The 9,516-nt window shown below is 38.9% G+C and overlaps 1 non-coding gene across 1 annotated transcript; it reads left to right on the top strand.

Moving 5' to 3' along the window:
* The first annotated feature begins 763 nt into the window (after nt 1-763).
* On the top strand, nt 764-836 carry Trnav-cac (transfer RNA valine (anticodon CAC)). Its single transcript has one exon. It is a non-coding gene; the product is annotated as a tRNA-Val (tRNA).
* Nucleotides 837-9,516: the final 8,680 nt, after the last annotated feature.

The raw sequence follows: 9,516 nt of genomic DNA, 5'->3' as shown, positions 1-9,516 counted from the left end.
CAACAACACCAGAGGACATGAAGCAACGCATTATTGATGCTTGTACAGCCATCAAAGAGGAAACAGTAGCACGAAGTAGGGCATCGTTCATCCACAGAGTGACCCTATGTATGCAAGCCAATGGGCATCACTTTGAGCATGAGATGTGAACGCTATGTTTAGTATGTTGTGCTGGTATCACAGTGGAAGTTTCTACAAAGGGCCATTTTCGCCAGTGATGTTAAGAAACATTTGTTTGCAACAATTTGTCATTTAACGCATTAGGTAAACATAACATTGATAATTATGTGGTAATAAAACTAATTGGTTGAACATGTTTACATTCATCTTCTATGTCCTACCTGAACTTCCCAAATCAAAACATTTTTACCTAAACAACGGTAAAACTTTTAGTCCACTTGCTCGTTTCACTAAAACCATCAACATGAATTTTACTATTACGAGTGAATGATTAACTGTCACTTGCGCTAGATCTACAGTAAAGTAATGTTTTAACGTTGAACGGCATTACCTTTATAGTAACGGATTAACGATAAGCGAAGTTAAATTTGTGACTAACGTTGCGGTACACAGATATGTTGCAGAACCGCATCACCCCTAGCCTATGGGATAAATACCTGCTGGAATGTACGACGTTAATGCAGGATGGCAGCAGACCGTATTATTCGTTTCGGACCTCTTGATAAGTATGGAGGTGTGATAAATGACGAGAGAAAGGCTGAGGCGTGTTCGAGTGCACAAGGATGGACTGCGCGTGTCCGTCGTTTCCGTAGTGTAGCGGTTATCACGTCTGCTTCACACGCAGAAGGTCCCCGGTTCGATCCCGGGCGGGAACAGTATTTTCCTGCCGATTTCGTATCGTACTCCAGTAAGCCTCGTCGTGTGTGGATCTGCTGCATGTCCCTTCGTTTTGCAAGTACCACATTACGCATGTCAATCACATCGCGATTACGGGCAGCGTGGGGTTCACGCCTGAGCCTCAGGACGTGCGCTAGCAGCGCATGTCGGGTGTTTCAAGCGTCAACTTCGCGTCTCAATATCTCGGGATGTAATGGGAATATGGCGATGCAATCAACGCCATCGTGTATGTGCTTTGTCATGCTATGGATTGCTGAAGAAAAAATATAGGAGGTCCATTTAAAAAAACATAAGTTTGTGTTGAAAAACACATATGCTTTCGTTTTAGAATGTTTCCAAATATGTACATTCATGGGCCCCAGCCCTACATTGATACCGGTGAAAGTCGTTTTCCAATAGCTGTTATTGTTCCAGAGATATTCTGCGTGGACAAGATAGCTGGGACACCCTGTATAATTCAATTGTACGTGCGTATGTCGCGGAACTCCTCCTAAACGATTTGAATGAATTTTTCTGTATGCGTTTGGGTGGCGCCCTGGATGGTTTAGATTCACAAATCAGCACGGCATATGGCGCTGCAGTCGGTATCTAGGTTATTTATCTATACTGCAACTAAACGGCTGGATCGACTTGAATGAATTTTTGTCTATGCATTCAAGTGGGGACCTGGAAAATTTACATTCTTAAATCAGCACGGTAGGTGGCGTTGCATTTTTGCGTGCAATATTGCGCGTATTATATTCAGATTTAAGTTACATGCCTAGGATTTCGTTTATATTTCGACATTTCAATTTAAGTGTATTATATTATGTGTGTTCCGTTGTTTTGACATTTTAATTTATTTGTATGGTGTCTTTGGCTATTCCAGGTGTCGTATTTCAGTGAATATTAAGTGTACTATATTCACATATAGGTTACGTACATAAAAGAATGCCACGTCTTTGTGGACGAGGAGGAAATATTGGTCGACGGACTCGGAATTCACAATTAGTCGGTTAAATAGATCGGCAGAAGATCGATTGACGGACAATGAAAATTAAGAAACCAGGCTGCAATCAGACGTGCTAATCAAAATCGAGAGCAACGCAACGAACGCCTTCGAGCTAATGCATTGAGACAAAGACGGGCCGCACGCTGCCAGTGCAACCATATCGAGCAGATGGAGGAGCGAGAAACTGTGAGTATTTTAGAACCGTTTTTACAGAATCACAACCAGTTGGTCCAGTTGTTCAGTACCGTTTCAAGCAGACTGCAAAACGACAACTATACGACCGTCACCAAATCAGGCAAAGTACCATCTGGGCAGCAAGCGGGCCAATATAATGCACCGACCATTAATGAAGTTGCAGTTTTTACGGTTGGCGACGCATTTTAACGTCGAGATATACGAATCCAACGCAGAGATAGCACATTTAAATGTCAAACAAAGAAATCCAGTAACAGGTAGAGTCTACACACGCCATTACCTAATATTTTATTTTTATGCACGATTAATTTCTTTTTGTCTTAATTATATTTTTACTTTGGAGGTGCAGAAACAAGCAAGAAAGTGAGCGCTATGAACTTCTACGCATATCGGTTGATGATTCGTGCCAATGAAGACAATAATATTCTCCGATGCCGCCAGCTGTTTCAACAATATATCGCTGATATGTATGCGAAAATTGAAAGCGAGCGATTACGATACATCAGGCATAATCAAGCGAAACTTCGAGCTGAGGAATACATTCATTTGCGTGATGCTATTGTTGGTAACATAGATGGAATAACTAATATCAACGACATCGGTACTTCATATATTCTTCCATCATTATATATTGGTACCCCACGTCATATGCAAGAATATATTCAAGACGCCATGACTTTTGTGCGCGCGTACGGACGACCAGATTTGTTCATTACGTTTGCGTGTACCGGTAATCCAAAATGGGATGAAATTAAAATTGCGTTATTGCCAAACAAACTGCAATTGATCGGCACGATATCACTGCACATGTCTTCAGACAAAAGTTGAAATCTTGATTATATATTCCTCTGTATTTGGCAAAACACATTGCTGCCTGTATTCTGTTGAATGGCAAAAACGAGGTTTGCCACACGCGCATATTTTGATTTGGTTGGTCGACAAAATACAGTCTGAAGAAATTGATAAAATTATCTCAGCAGAAATTCAGGATCGGAATATCGATCAAGAATTGTATGAGATTGTTACCGCTGACCTGATCCATGGTCCATGCGGTGCTATGAACATGATGGCGCCGTGCATGGACAATGGAAAATGTACGAAACGTTTTCCAAAAAATTGTATAAATGATACAGTCACAAATATCGAAGGTTATCCATTGTATTGTCGTAGAGACACTGGCCATGGTGGTCAGTCACATCAATTACGCATGTCAAACGGTACAACAGTTGACATTGACAACCACTGGATGGTTCCTTATTCACCATTGCTGTGTAAAATCTACAAAGCACACATGAACATTGATCTCTGCAGTTCGGTCAAGTCCATAAAATATATATGCAAGTATGTCCATAAGGGCAGTGATGTGGCTGCATTTGCTGTTCACAATGTTAACGAAAACGATGAAATAACACGTGAAACGTCCCCTTTTGAAGAATTGTATACGAGACTGTGCTTAACCTGACACACAATAATTTTGAGCGCAACGCAATCTGACTTTCAATAATCCCTACAAAACAATGGCCCTGACTAACATTAACCTATACCTTTCACAAATCACTTACCTCACCAAAAATCTTCGTTACTCAAGCTACTGCAATACAGCGAGCGCCACTACTGCCAGCTAAATAAAAGATTCAAACTACAGAAGGCACTAACTACTGATAGGCATAGTTAGCAAATGAAAGATTTTAATAGGGAACAAACAATGTATTTACCTTAATAATCATAATATATATAGCAGTTCATGCCATCCAGTATTACAAATTTCAAAACTCCGCCATCTCTCTCCCCACATCCACCACTGCTGGCGGCTCACCTCCAACTGCGCAACGCTACGCGCTGTTCAAATCCAGCTGCCCAACACTACAATGGCAGACAACAATGCAAACTAGCCACAGACTGCACACAGCACAGCCAGTGATTTTCATACAGAGCGCTACGTAACATTGCCAATAAGAAAACATAAACAGCCTACTTATGTAGCCCCTATGCTCCCCACAAAAAATTTTACAAATTGTTTTGGGCAGTTGCCATTAGAGATTTGAAAAAATTTTTCATAATTACAATAACAAAGAAATCAAATGCACACACTTATTGATACAATGTTGGTCAAAAGCTAAAATTTTCTCACAGTCCATAAAGATAGTCCTGATCATTCATCATAATAGGAATTACAGTTTTTTTTCACAAAGTCTCATTAGTAAAAGAAATTGCACACAGAAGTAGTAGAATTCCATGCAGTCTTGAGGAAGTAGTGTTGTCCTTCCAACGGAAAGACAGTGCTGACTCTTGACATGCAGACAGGTAATGGGCCACAACAGAGCAAACCCACAGCAGAGTCAGTCGAAGTTTTGAAGAATATTGGTAGGTAGGTCATCACAGAGTAGACCCACTGTAGTCCTGGTAGAGATTACGGTATTGGTGGGCCACCAGAGGTGCAGACCCACTGCAGTCCTTGTAGAAATAATGGTATTGGTGGGTCATCAAAGGTGCAGACCCACTTCAGTCCTTGTAGAGATAGCTGGCAGCCATCTGTTGCGACTGTGCAGGTGCACAATCACCATCGAAGAGTCTTGCTGAGAATATAGCAAGTCCATAAACCACCACTTGTACACTCACAAAGTTTTTGCAATTGTCCTTAGAACCAGCAATGCTGTTATCCAGTCCCTTCTGAATTAGTAACACACGTGCAAACACTAACGGTCCCAACTTCTCACATATTGTGCATTACTATGACGAACAGAAATGTGTGCAGTGAAATGAATGCTTACTAGTTACTTAATTTGGTGAACTGGTATCAATTACAATATTATAACATGAGAATACAATTACAAAGGTACAAAATACATCATTAAAAACATAACAATACAGATAACATTTGTAGTAATACAGGCTTTACAAAAGAATAGAAATAACATATACATCAGTGTTACAGGAATTATGACATGAGTACATACATAAAAGATCAGAATAACTTTTGAAACATCAACTTCACACATGAGCATTAAAACAAAACAGAATTAATAATGTCTAAACGTCTTTACAAAGAAAATAACATATTATCAGAAAAATTCTACAACATAGCTCTCATCAGCTAAACACATAAAGACAGGAAAAAGACAAATAAAGAAGGGTACATAAACACATAGTGGGATAACACAAGGAAAGGACAGGTTTTGTTTTATTGCAGTATTTGCAAACAAAACTTTCTTTGCTTCTTCGAGATCTCCCTTCATTCATCATTATTCCCAAAAAGTCCTATCTATACCTCCTTCCTGTATTCTATTCATATTTCTTTCAAAATAATTATTTCTGATTGTACAATACTCATTTCGGCCCAAATCTTTTTCATATAACTTCGCAATGCATTCTTTACCTATTCTTCATAGTCAGTTTCTTATATAGTCTACCCCTCTTAAGCTAACTTAAATCTACTGAGCTCAGATGCTAAACTAAGGGACGAGGCAATGCAGCAGCACAAAACAATTATTGCAAACAGCAATGAAAAAAAATGCAGATTTGCGAAGCAAGCAGCATTATAGAAATTAGCAAAGCAATTGCAATATTACAACTAATGTAAGGCAATGTGCAGCAAACAAGAAAAATAAATCAGTAGTAAACTGGCTTAGAAGAGCAACAAAAAGTCAAATTCAGTAACACTATGCCTCGCAAACAGCAGCAGAAATGAAATAACTTATATCTAAACATGACATAGCTCAAGCAGAAAAAATATTACAGTAAAAATGTCCATGTTTAATACCTATGTCACATCTTAACACTAGAGTGATGCATCACAAAAACTTACTCTACCAAAAAAATTACCAAGTAGTTGAAAAGAAAATTATGTATGCAGTTCCTGTGAAGGGAAATGTCATTGTGCTCCCCCATTTTTGGGAAATGTATTACAAAATTAGTATTTACTGGATCTGTAGACAGAAAATATTTATATTAGTACATCTATAAAATTCTATTTTAACCAATGCTGCAGTGCAGCTAGAAACTAAATATTAAAAAAATGAAAATATCTACAAAGGAAGGCATGAAACATCATTCATTAGCCATATGGCATTTCATAAAGTAGTAAAAAAATCTCTCAACTCTCATAGAAAGATACTTGTCATAATCAGGTGTGCAGATGTAAGAATGTTTCCAAGTAATGAGCGTGTCGTATTTGCAATGCTTTCTACAAAGCAATGTCAATAGCGAGGATAATGGCCTCCCTTTTTTTTCTACCTGTGCCTCTGAAAAGGCATACCCTAATGACTTGTTCTCCAGGCGACTGACACAGCTGGGTGCCCACGACGCATTACGTGCAGGTGGTCACTTAACTTTCTTACGGAAATATTTACGACAGCAGTTTGTGCTACAGTGACAGTCTCATATACAAAATTTCACGGGTCGAGAATTTGCGTTGCAAATGTGTAGAAGCAAAATCTTATGAATATAGCAGTGTCCAAAAAATTTTTGCTGGCATTGTGATACATTCACACATTTACACACATTTCATAACTCTTAAAGTACGATTCTTGGTTTCCAACATTCTTTTCATAAATCAGAGTCCCTAACCACTACTCCTTATTCCTTACCTTACTACACATATACATATTCATCGACACTTCTTCAATATTTCATCTTAATAAATATGTAGCATAATCAAATTCCTCATATAACATCAGCGCTTATTGTTGTGATGAGCGTGTAGGTGTCACATAAACTAACCACTGTGTCATCTGGTATCTCACTGAAAGTACTTTAAATCCAGAATGTATTTTCAAGTAAACCAAAATGTTGCATTAAAATCTCATTAGAAGTACTGGTAAATGTTCTAAGTATGTCAGCCTTATAGTCGTTACGCGATCGTGCAACTAACAAGCAAGAATGTACAAACAACATCAACACTGTGTCGTCTGTTCACAATAACAATGCATTCGTAATTTCTGTTTAAATAAATTCTCTTGGTTCTTGACTGGATATTTAACTTGAAACATTGTTGAATGTTAACAGTTTCTTAAGCCTGAAAAAGCATACTAGAAATGTGAAGTGAAAATTTTTATGGCAAAGACAAAGTTAAAAAGCAGATTATCTTTCAATAAACTGTTTTACATGTGAAATGTGGTGTAAACCTTCACTCTTCCTAGTACGCAGAGTTTCAGCTTCAGTGGAATTATCATGTGGTATATGGTACATCGGTAAAGAATGCTAAAATTTTTCTCAAGGTTAGCGTCTATGTAATTTTTCTCTGAGCCAGCCGGCGCACGTGGCTGCCTGCGGTGTGAGTCATTGTCTGCCTCTTTGTTGGCGTGCATCGTTATTGGGATTTGGAGACCTAACTTCTACAAATTCACTTCCTTGAGAGGGCCCTGCTCTGTTTGAATCCCGCCAGTTCTGATGCAATTCTGGTTTGTCATTACGATCATATCGTCTGTCGTCATGTCGGTAGATTCCATAGTTTCTTTCTTGTCGGTCACGTGGTGGAGAATTTCTTCCTGAATCGTAGCTGCGCGCTGGACCGTTGCGTCTAAAGTTATTCTGTCTCCCTTGATAATAATTATTTTGGTTCACAAAATGCCTGTTTCTCTGATTGTCTCTGTGATAGTCACTACCACGGAGAGGTGATCTTTCCCTGTAATTATTACCACTCTGCCAACGGTTGTCATACGGGTGGTGTCTGTTTTGGTCACGATATGTGTTGTGACAATAGCCTTGTCGTGTCCAGTTATTATTTCTTTCATGGCGGAATTGTGACAGATGTGACCTGTAATTGTAGTGCTCCTGTTTTCGCGTTCTTTGATTGTCAGTGTCAATTTCCAGTTCTTGTAACAGTCCCTGAAAAGCTTCAATGTCGTCTTTGCAACGTCCTGCTAAAATAATATGTCGTAAATGTTCAGGCAATATGAGTAAGCAAATGCGGATGAGTTCTGAGGGGCTGTATGGGTTTGACAGGTACTGATTCATGTGCAACATGTCTTCAAAATATTTCACAAGACTGGAAAATTCAGATTGTTCAAAGTGTTTCATCATTATGATGCTATGTTTTACTCGGTCTTGTGTAGCTTGAGACCAATATGCTGAGACGAAGGCATGATAAAAATCTCCTTCATTGTGGCAATCGTGAATGACCAATCGCGTTCTTACAGCTGGTTCATTCTCCAAGTAGCCGCGCATAAATTCTAACCTGTGCTCCAGTGACCAGTTGGGAGGAAAACAATGAGAGAATTGATGGAGCCACGCTTGTGGATGAATGTCGTTGCCAGAATTCTTAAATGTTTTGAATTTACGTGTAGTAATGAACAGCTTATGGTCAAAATCATCGTGTCGGCGAGTAGCATATCGGTCATTGTTACGTCGTGTCGGCGGTTCCATCTCAAAATTCGGTGCACCTTGCCAATTTCTTTCATAATTTCCGATGTGCCCTGTGTTATTATTTTGTGGCTTTTCCGTATTTCCAAGTTCCTCTTCCCATGTTGTGGCGCGAGTGTCCTCTGAAATATGAAATTTTTGTATTACATGTGCCAACTGATCTTGCACTTCCCGGATTTCTCTTTTGCATTGCGTATTAATTTGATTCTGATTTTGTTTGAATTTCTTAGTTTGTTCATATTCTTCTGTGTCAGTGATGGCTACAGGTCTTGGGTCATTCAGATCATCATCTACCTTTGCAGATAAGTTTGTGAACTGATCCGAAAGTTTGGCTACTTTCTCCGATAGTGTACTTATTACCTCAGTGTGTTTTTCTGAACCAAGTTTCAGAGTGTCCATTTGTGTTGAAATCGTATCTACTGTGTGTTTTAAGTTTTCTTGAGTTTTTGCAAGTTGCGTAACCGAATCGGAAGATGCAACTGAGTCAATTTTAGCTTGCAAGGTGTCGTGATTTTCATGAACAATAGTTTGCAGTTCTTTTACGGCTGCTTCGTGATTCTGTAATGCATTTTCATGACGCGAAAAAATAGGTTGGAAATGCTCACAAATTTGTGTTTTTACGTCATTACAGGCTTTTTTACATTTCCATTCAATGTTATGTAACTCAGTAGTTAAATCTTCACGTGTTTGTTCAAGAGTTTGTTCCAATGAGTCTAACTTTTGAAGCTGTTGCTGTGTTTGTCTCTGGTGTTGTTCCATTGTGTCTAACTTTTGAAGATTTTGTTCCATTGTGTCTAACTGTTGCTGTGTTTGTCTCTGGTGTTGTTCCATTGTGTCTAACTTTTGAAGATTTTGTTCCATTGTGTCTAACTTTTGCAGCTTTTGCTGCGTTTGACTCTGATTTTGTTCCATTGTGTCTAACTGTTGCTGTGTTTGTCTCTGGTGTTGTTCCATTGTGTCTAACTTTTGAAGCCTTTGTCCCATTTGTCTCTGATTTTGTTCCATTTGTTGCATTAATTGCAATAATAATGTATTAGTGTCTGGAATCTGTTTCTCTATGCTTTTTGGCAGTGCATTTTCACCGGCAACATTCACATTTTGACAAGCAGAAA

This window comes from Schistocerca serialis, chromosome 11 (genome assembly GCF_023864345.2).
Source record: "Schistocerca serialis cubense isolate TAMUIC-IGC-003099 chromosome 11, iqSchSeri2.2, whole genome shotgun sequence".
NCBI classification, from domain to species: domain Eukaryota; kingdom Metazoa; phylum Arthropoda; class Insecta; order Orthoptera; family Acrididae; genus Schistocerca; species Schistocerca serialis.
Note: the sequence above shows the minus strand (reverse complement) of the source record. Positions and strands in the feature narration are given on the sequence as shown.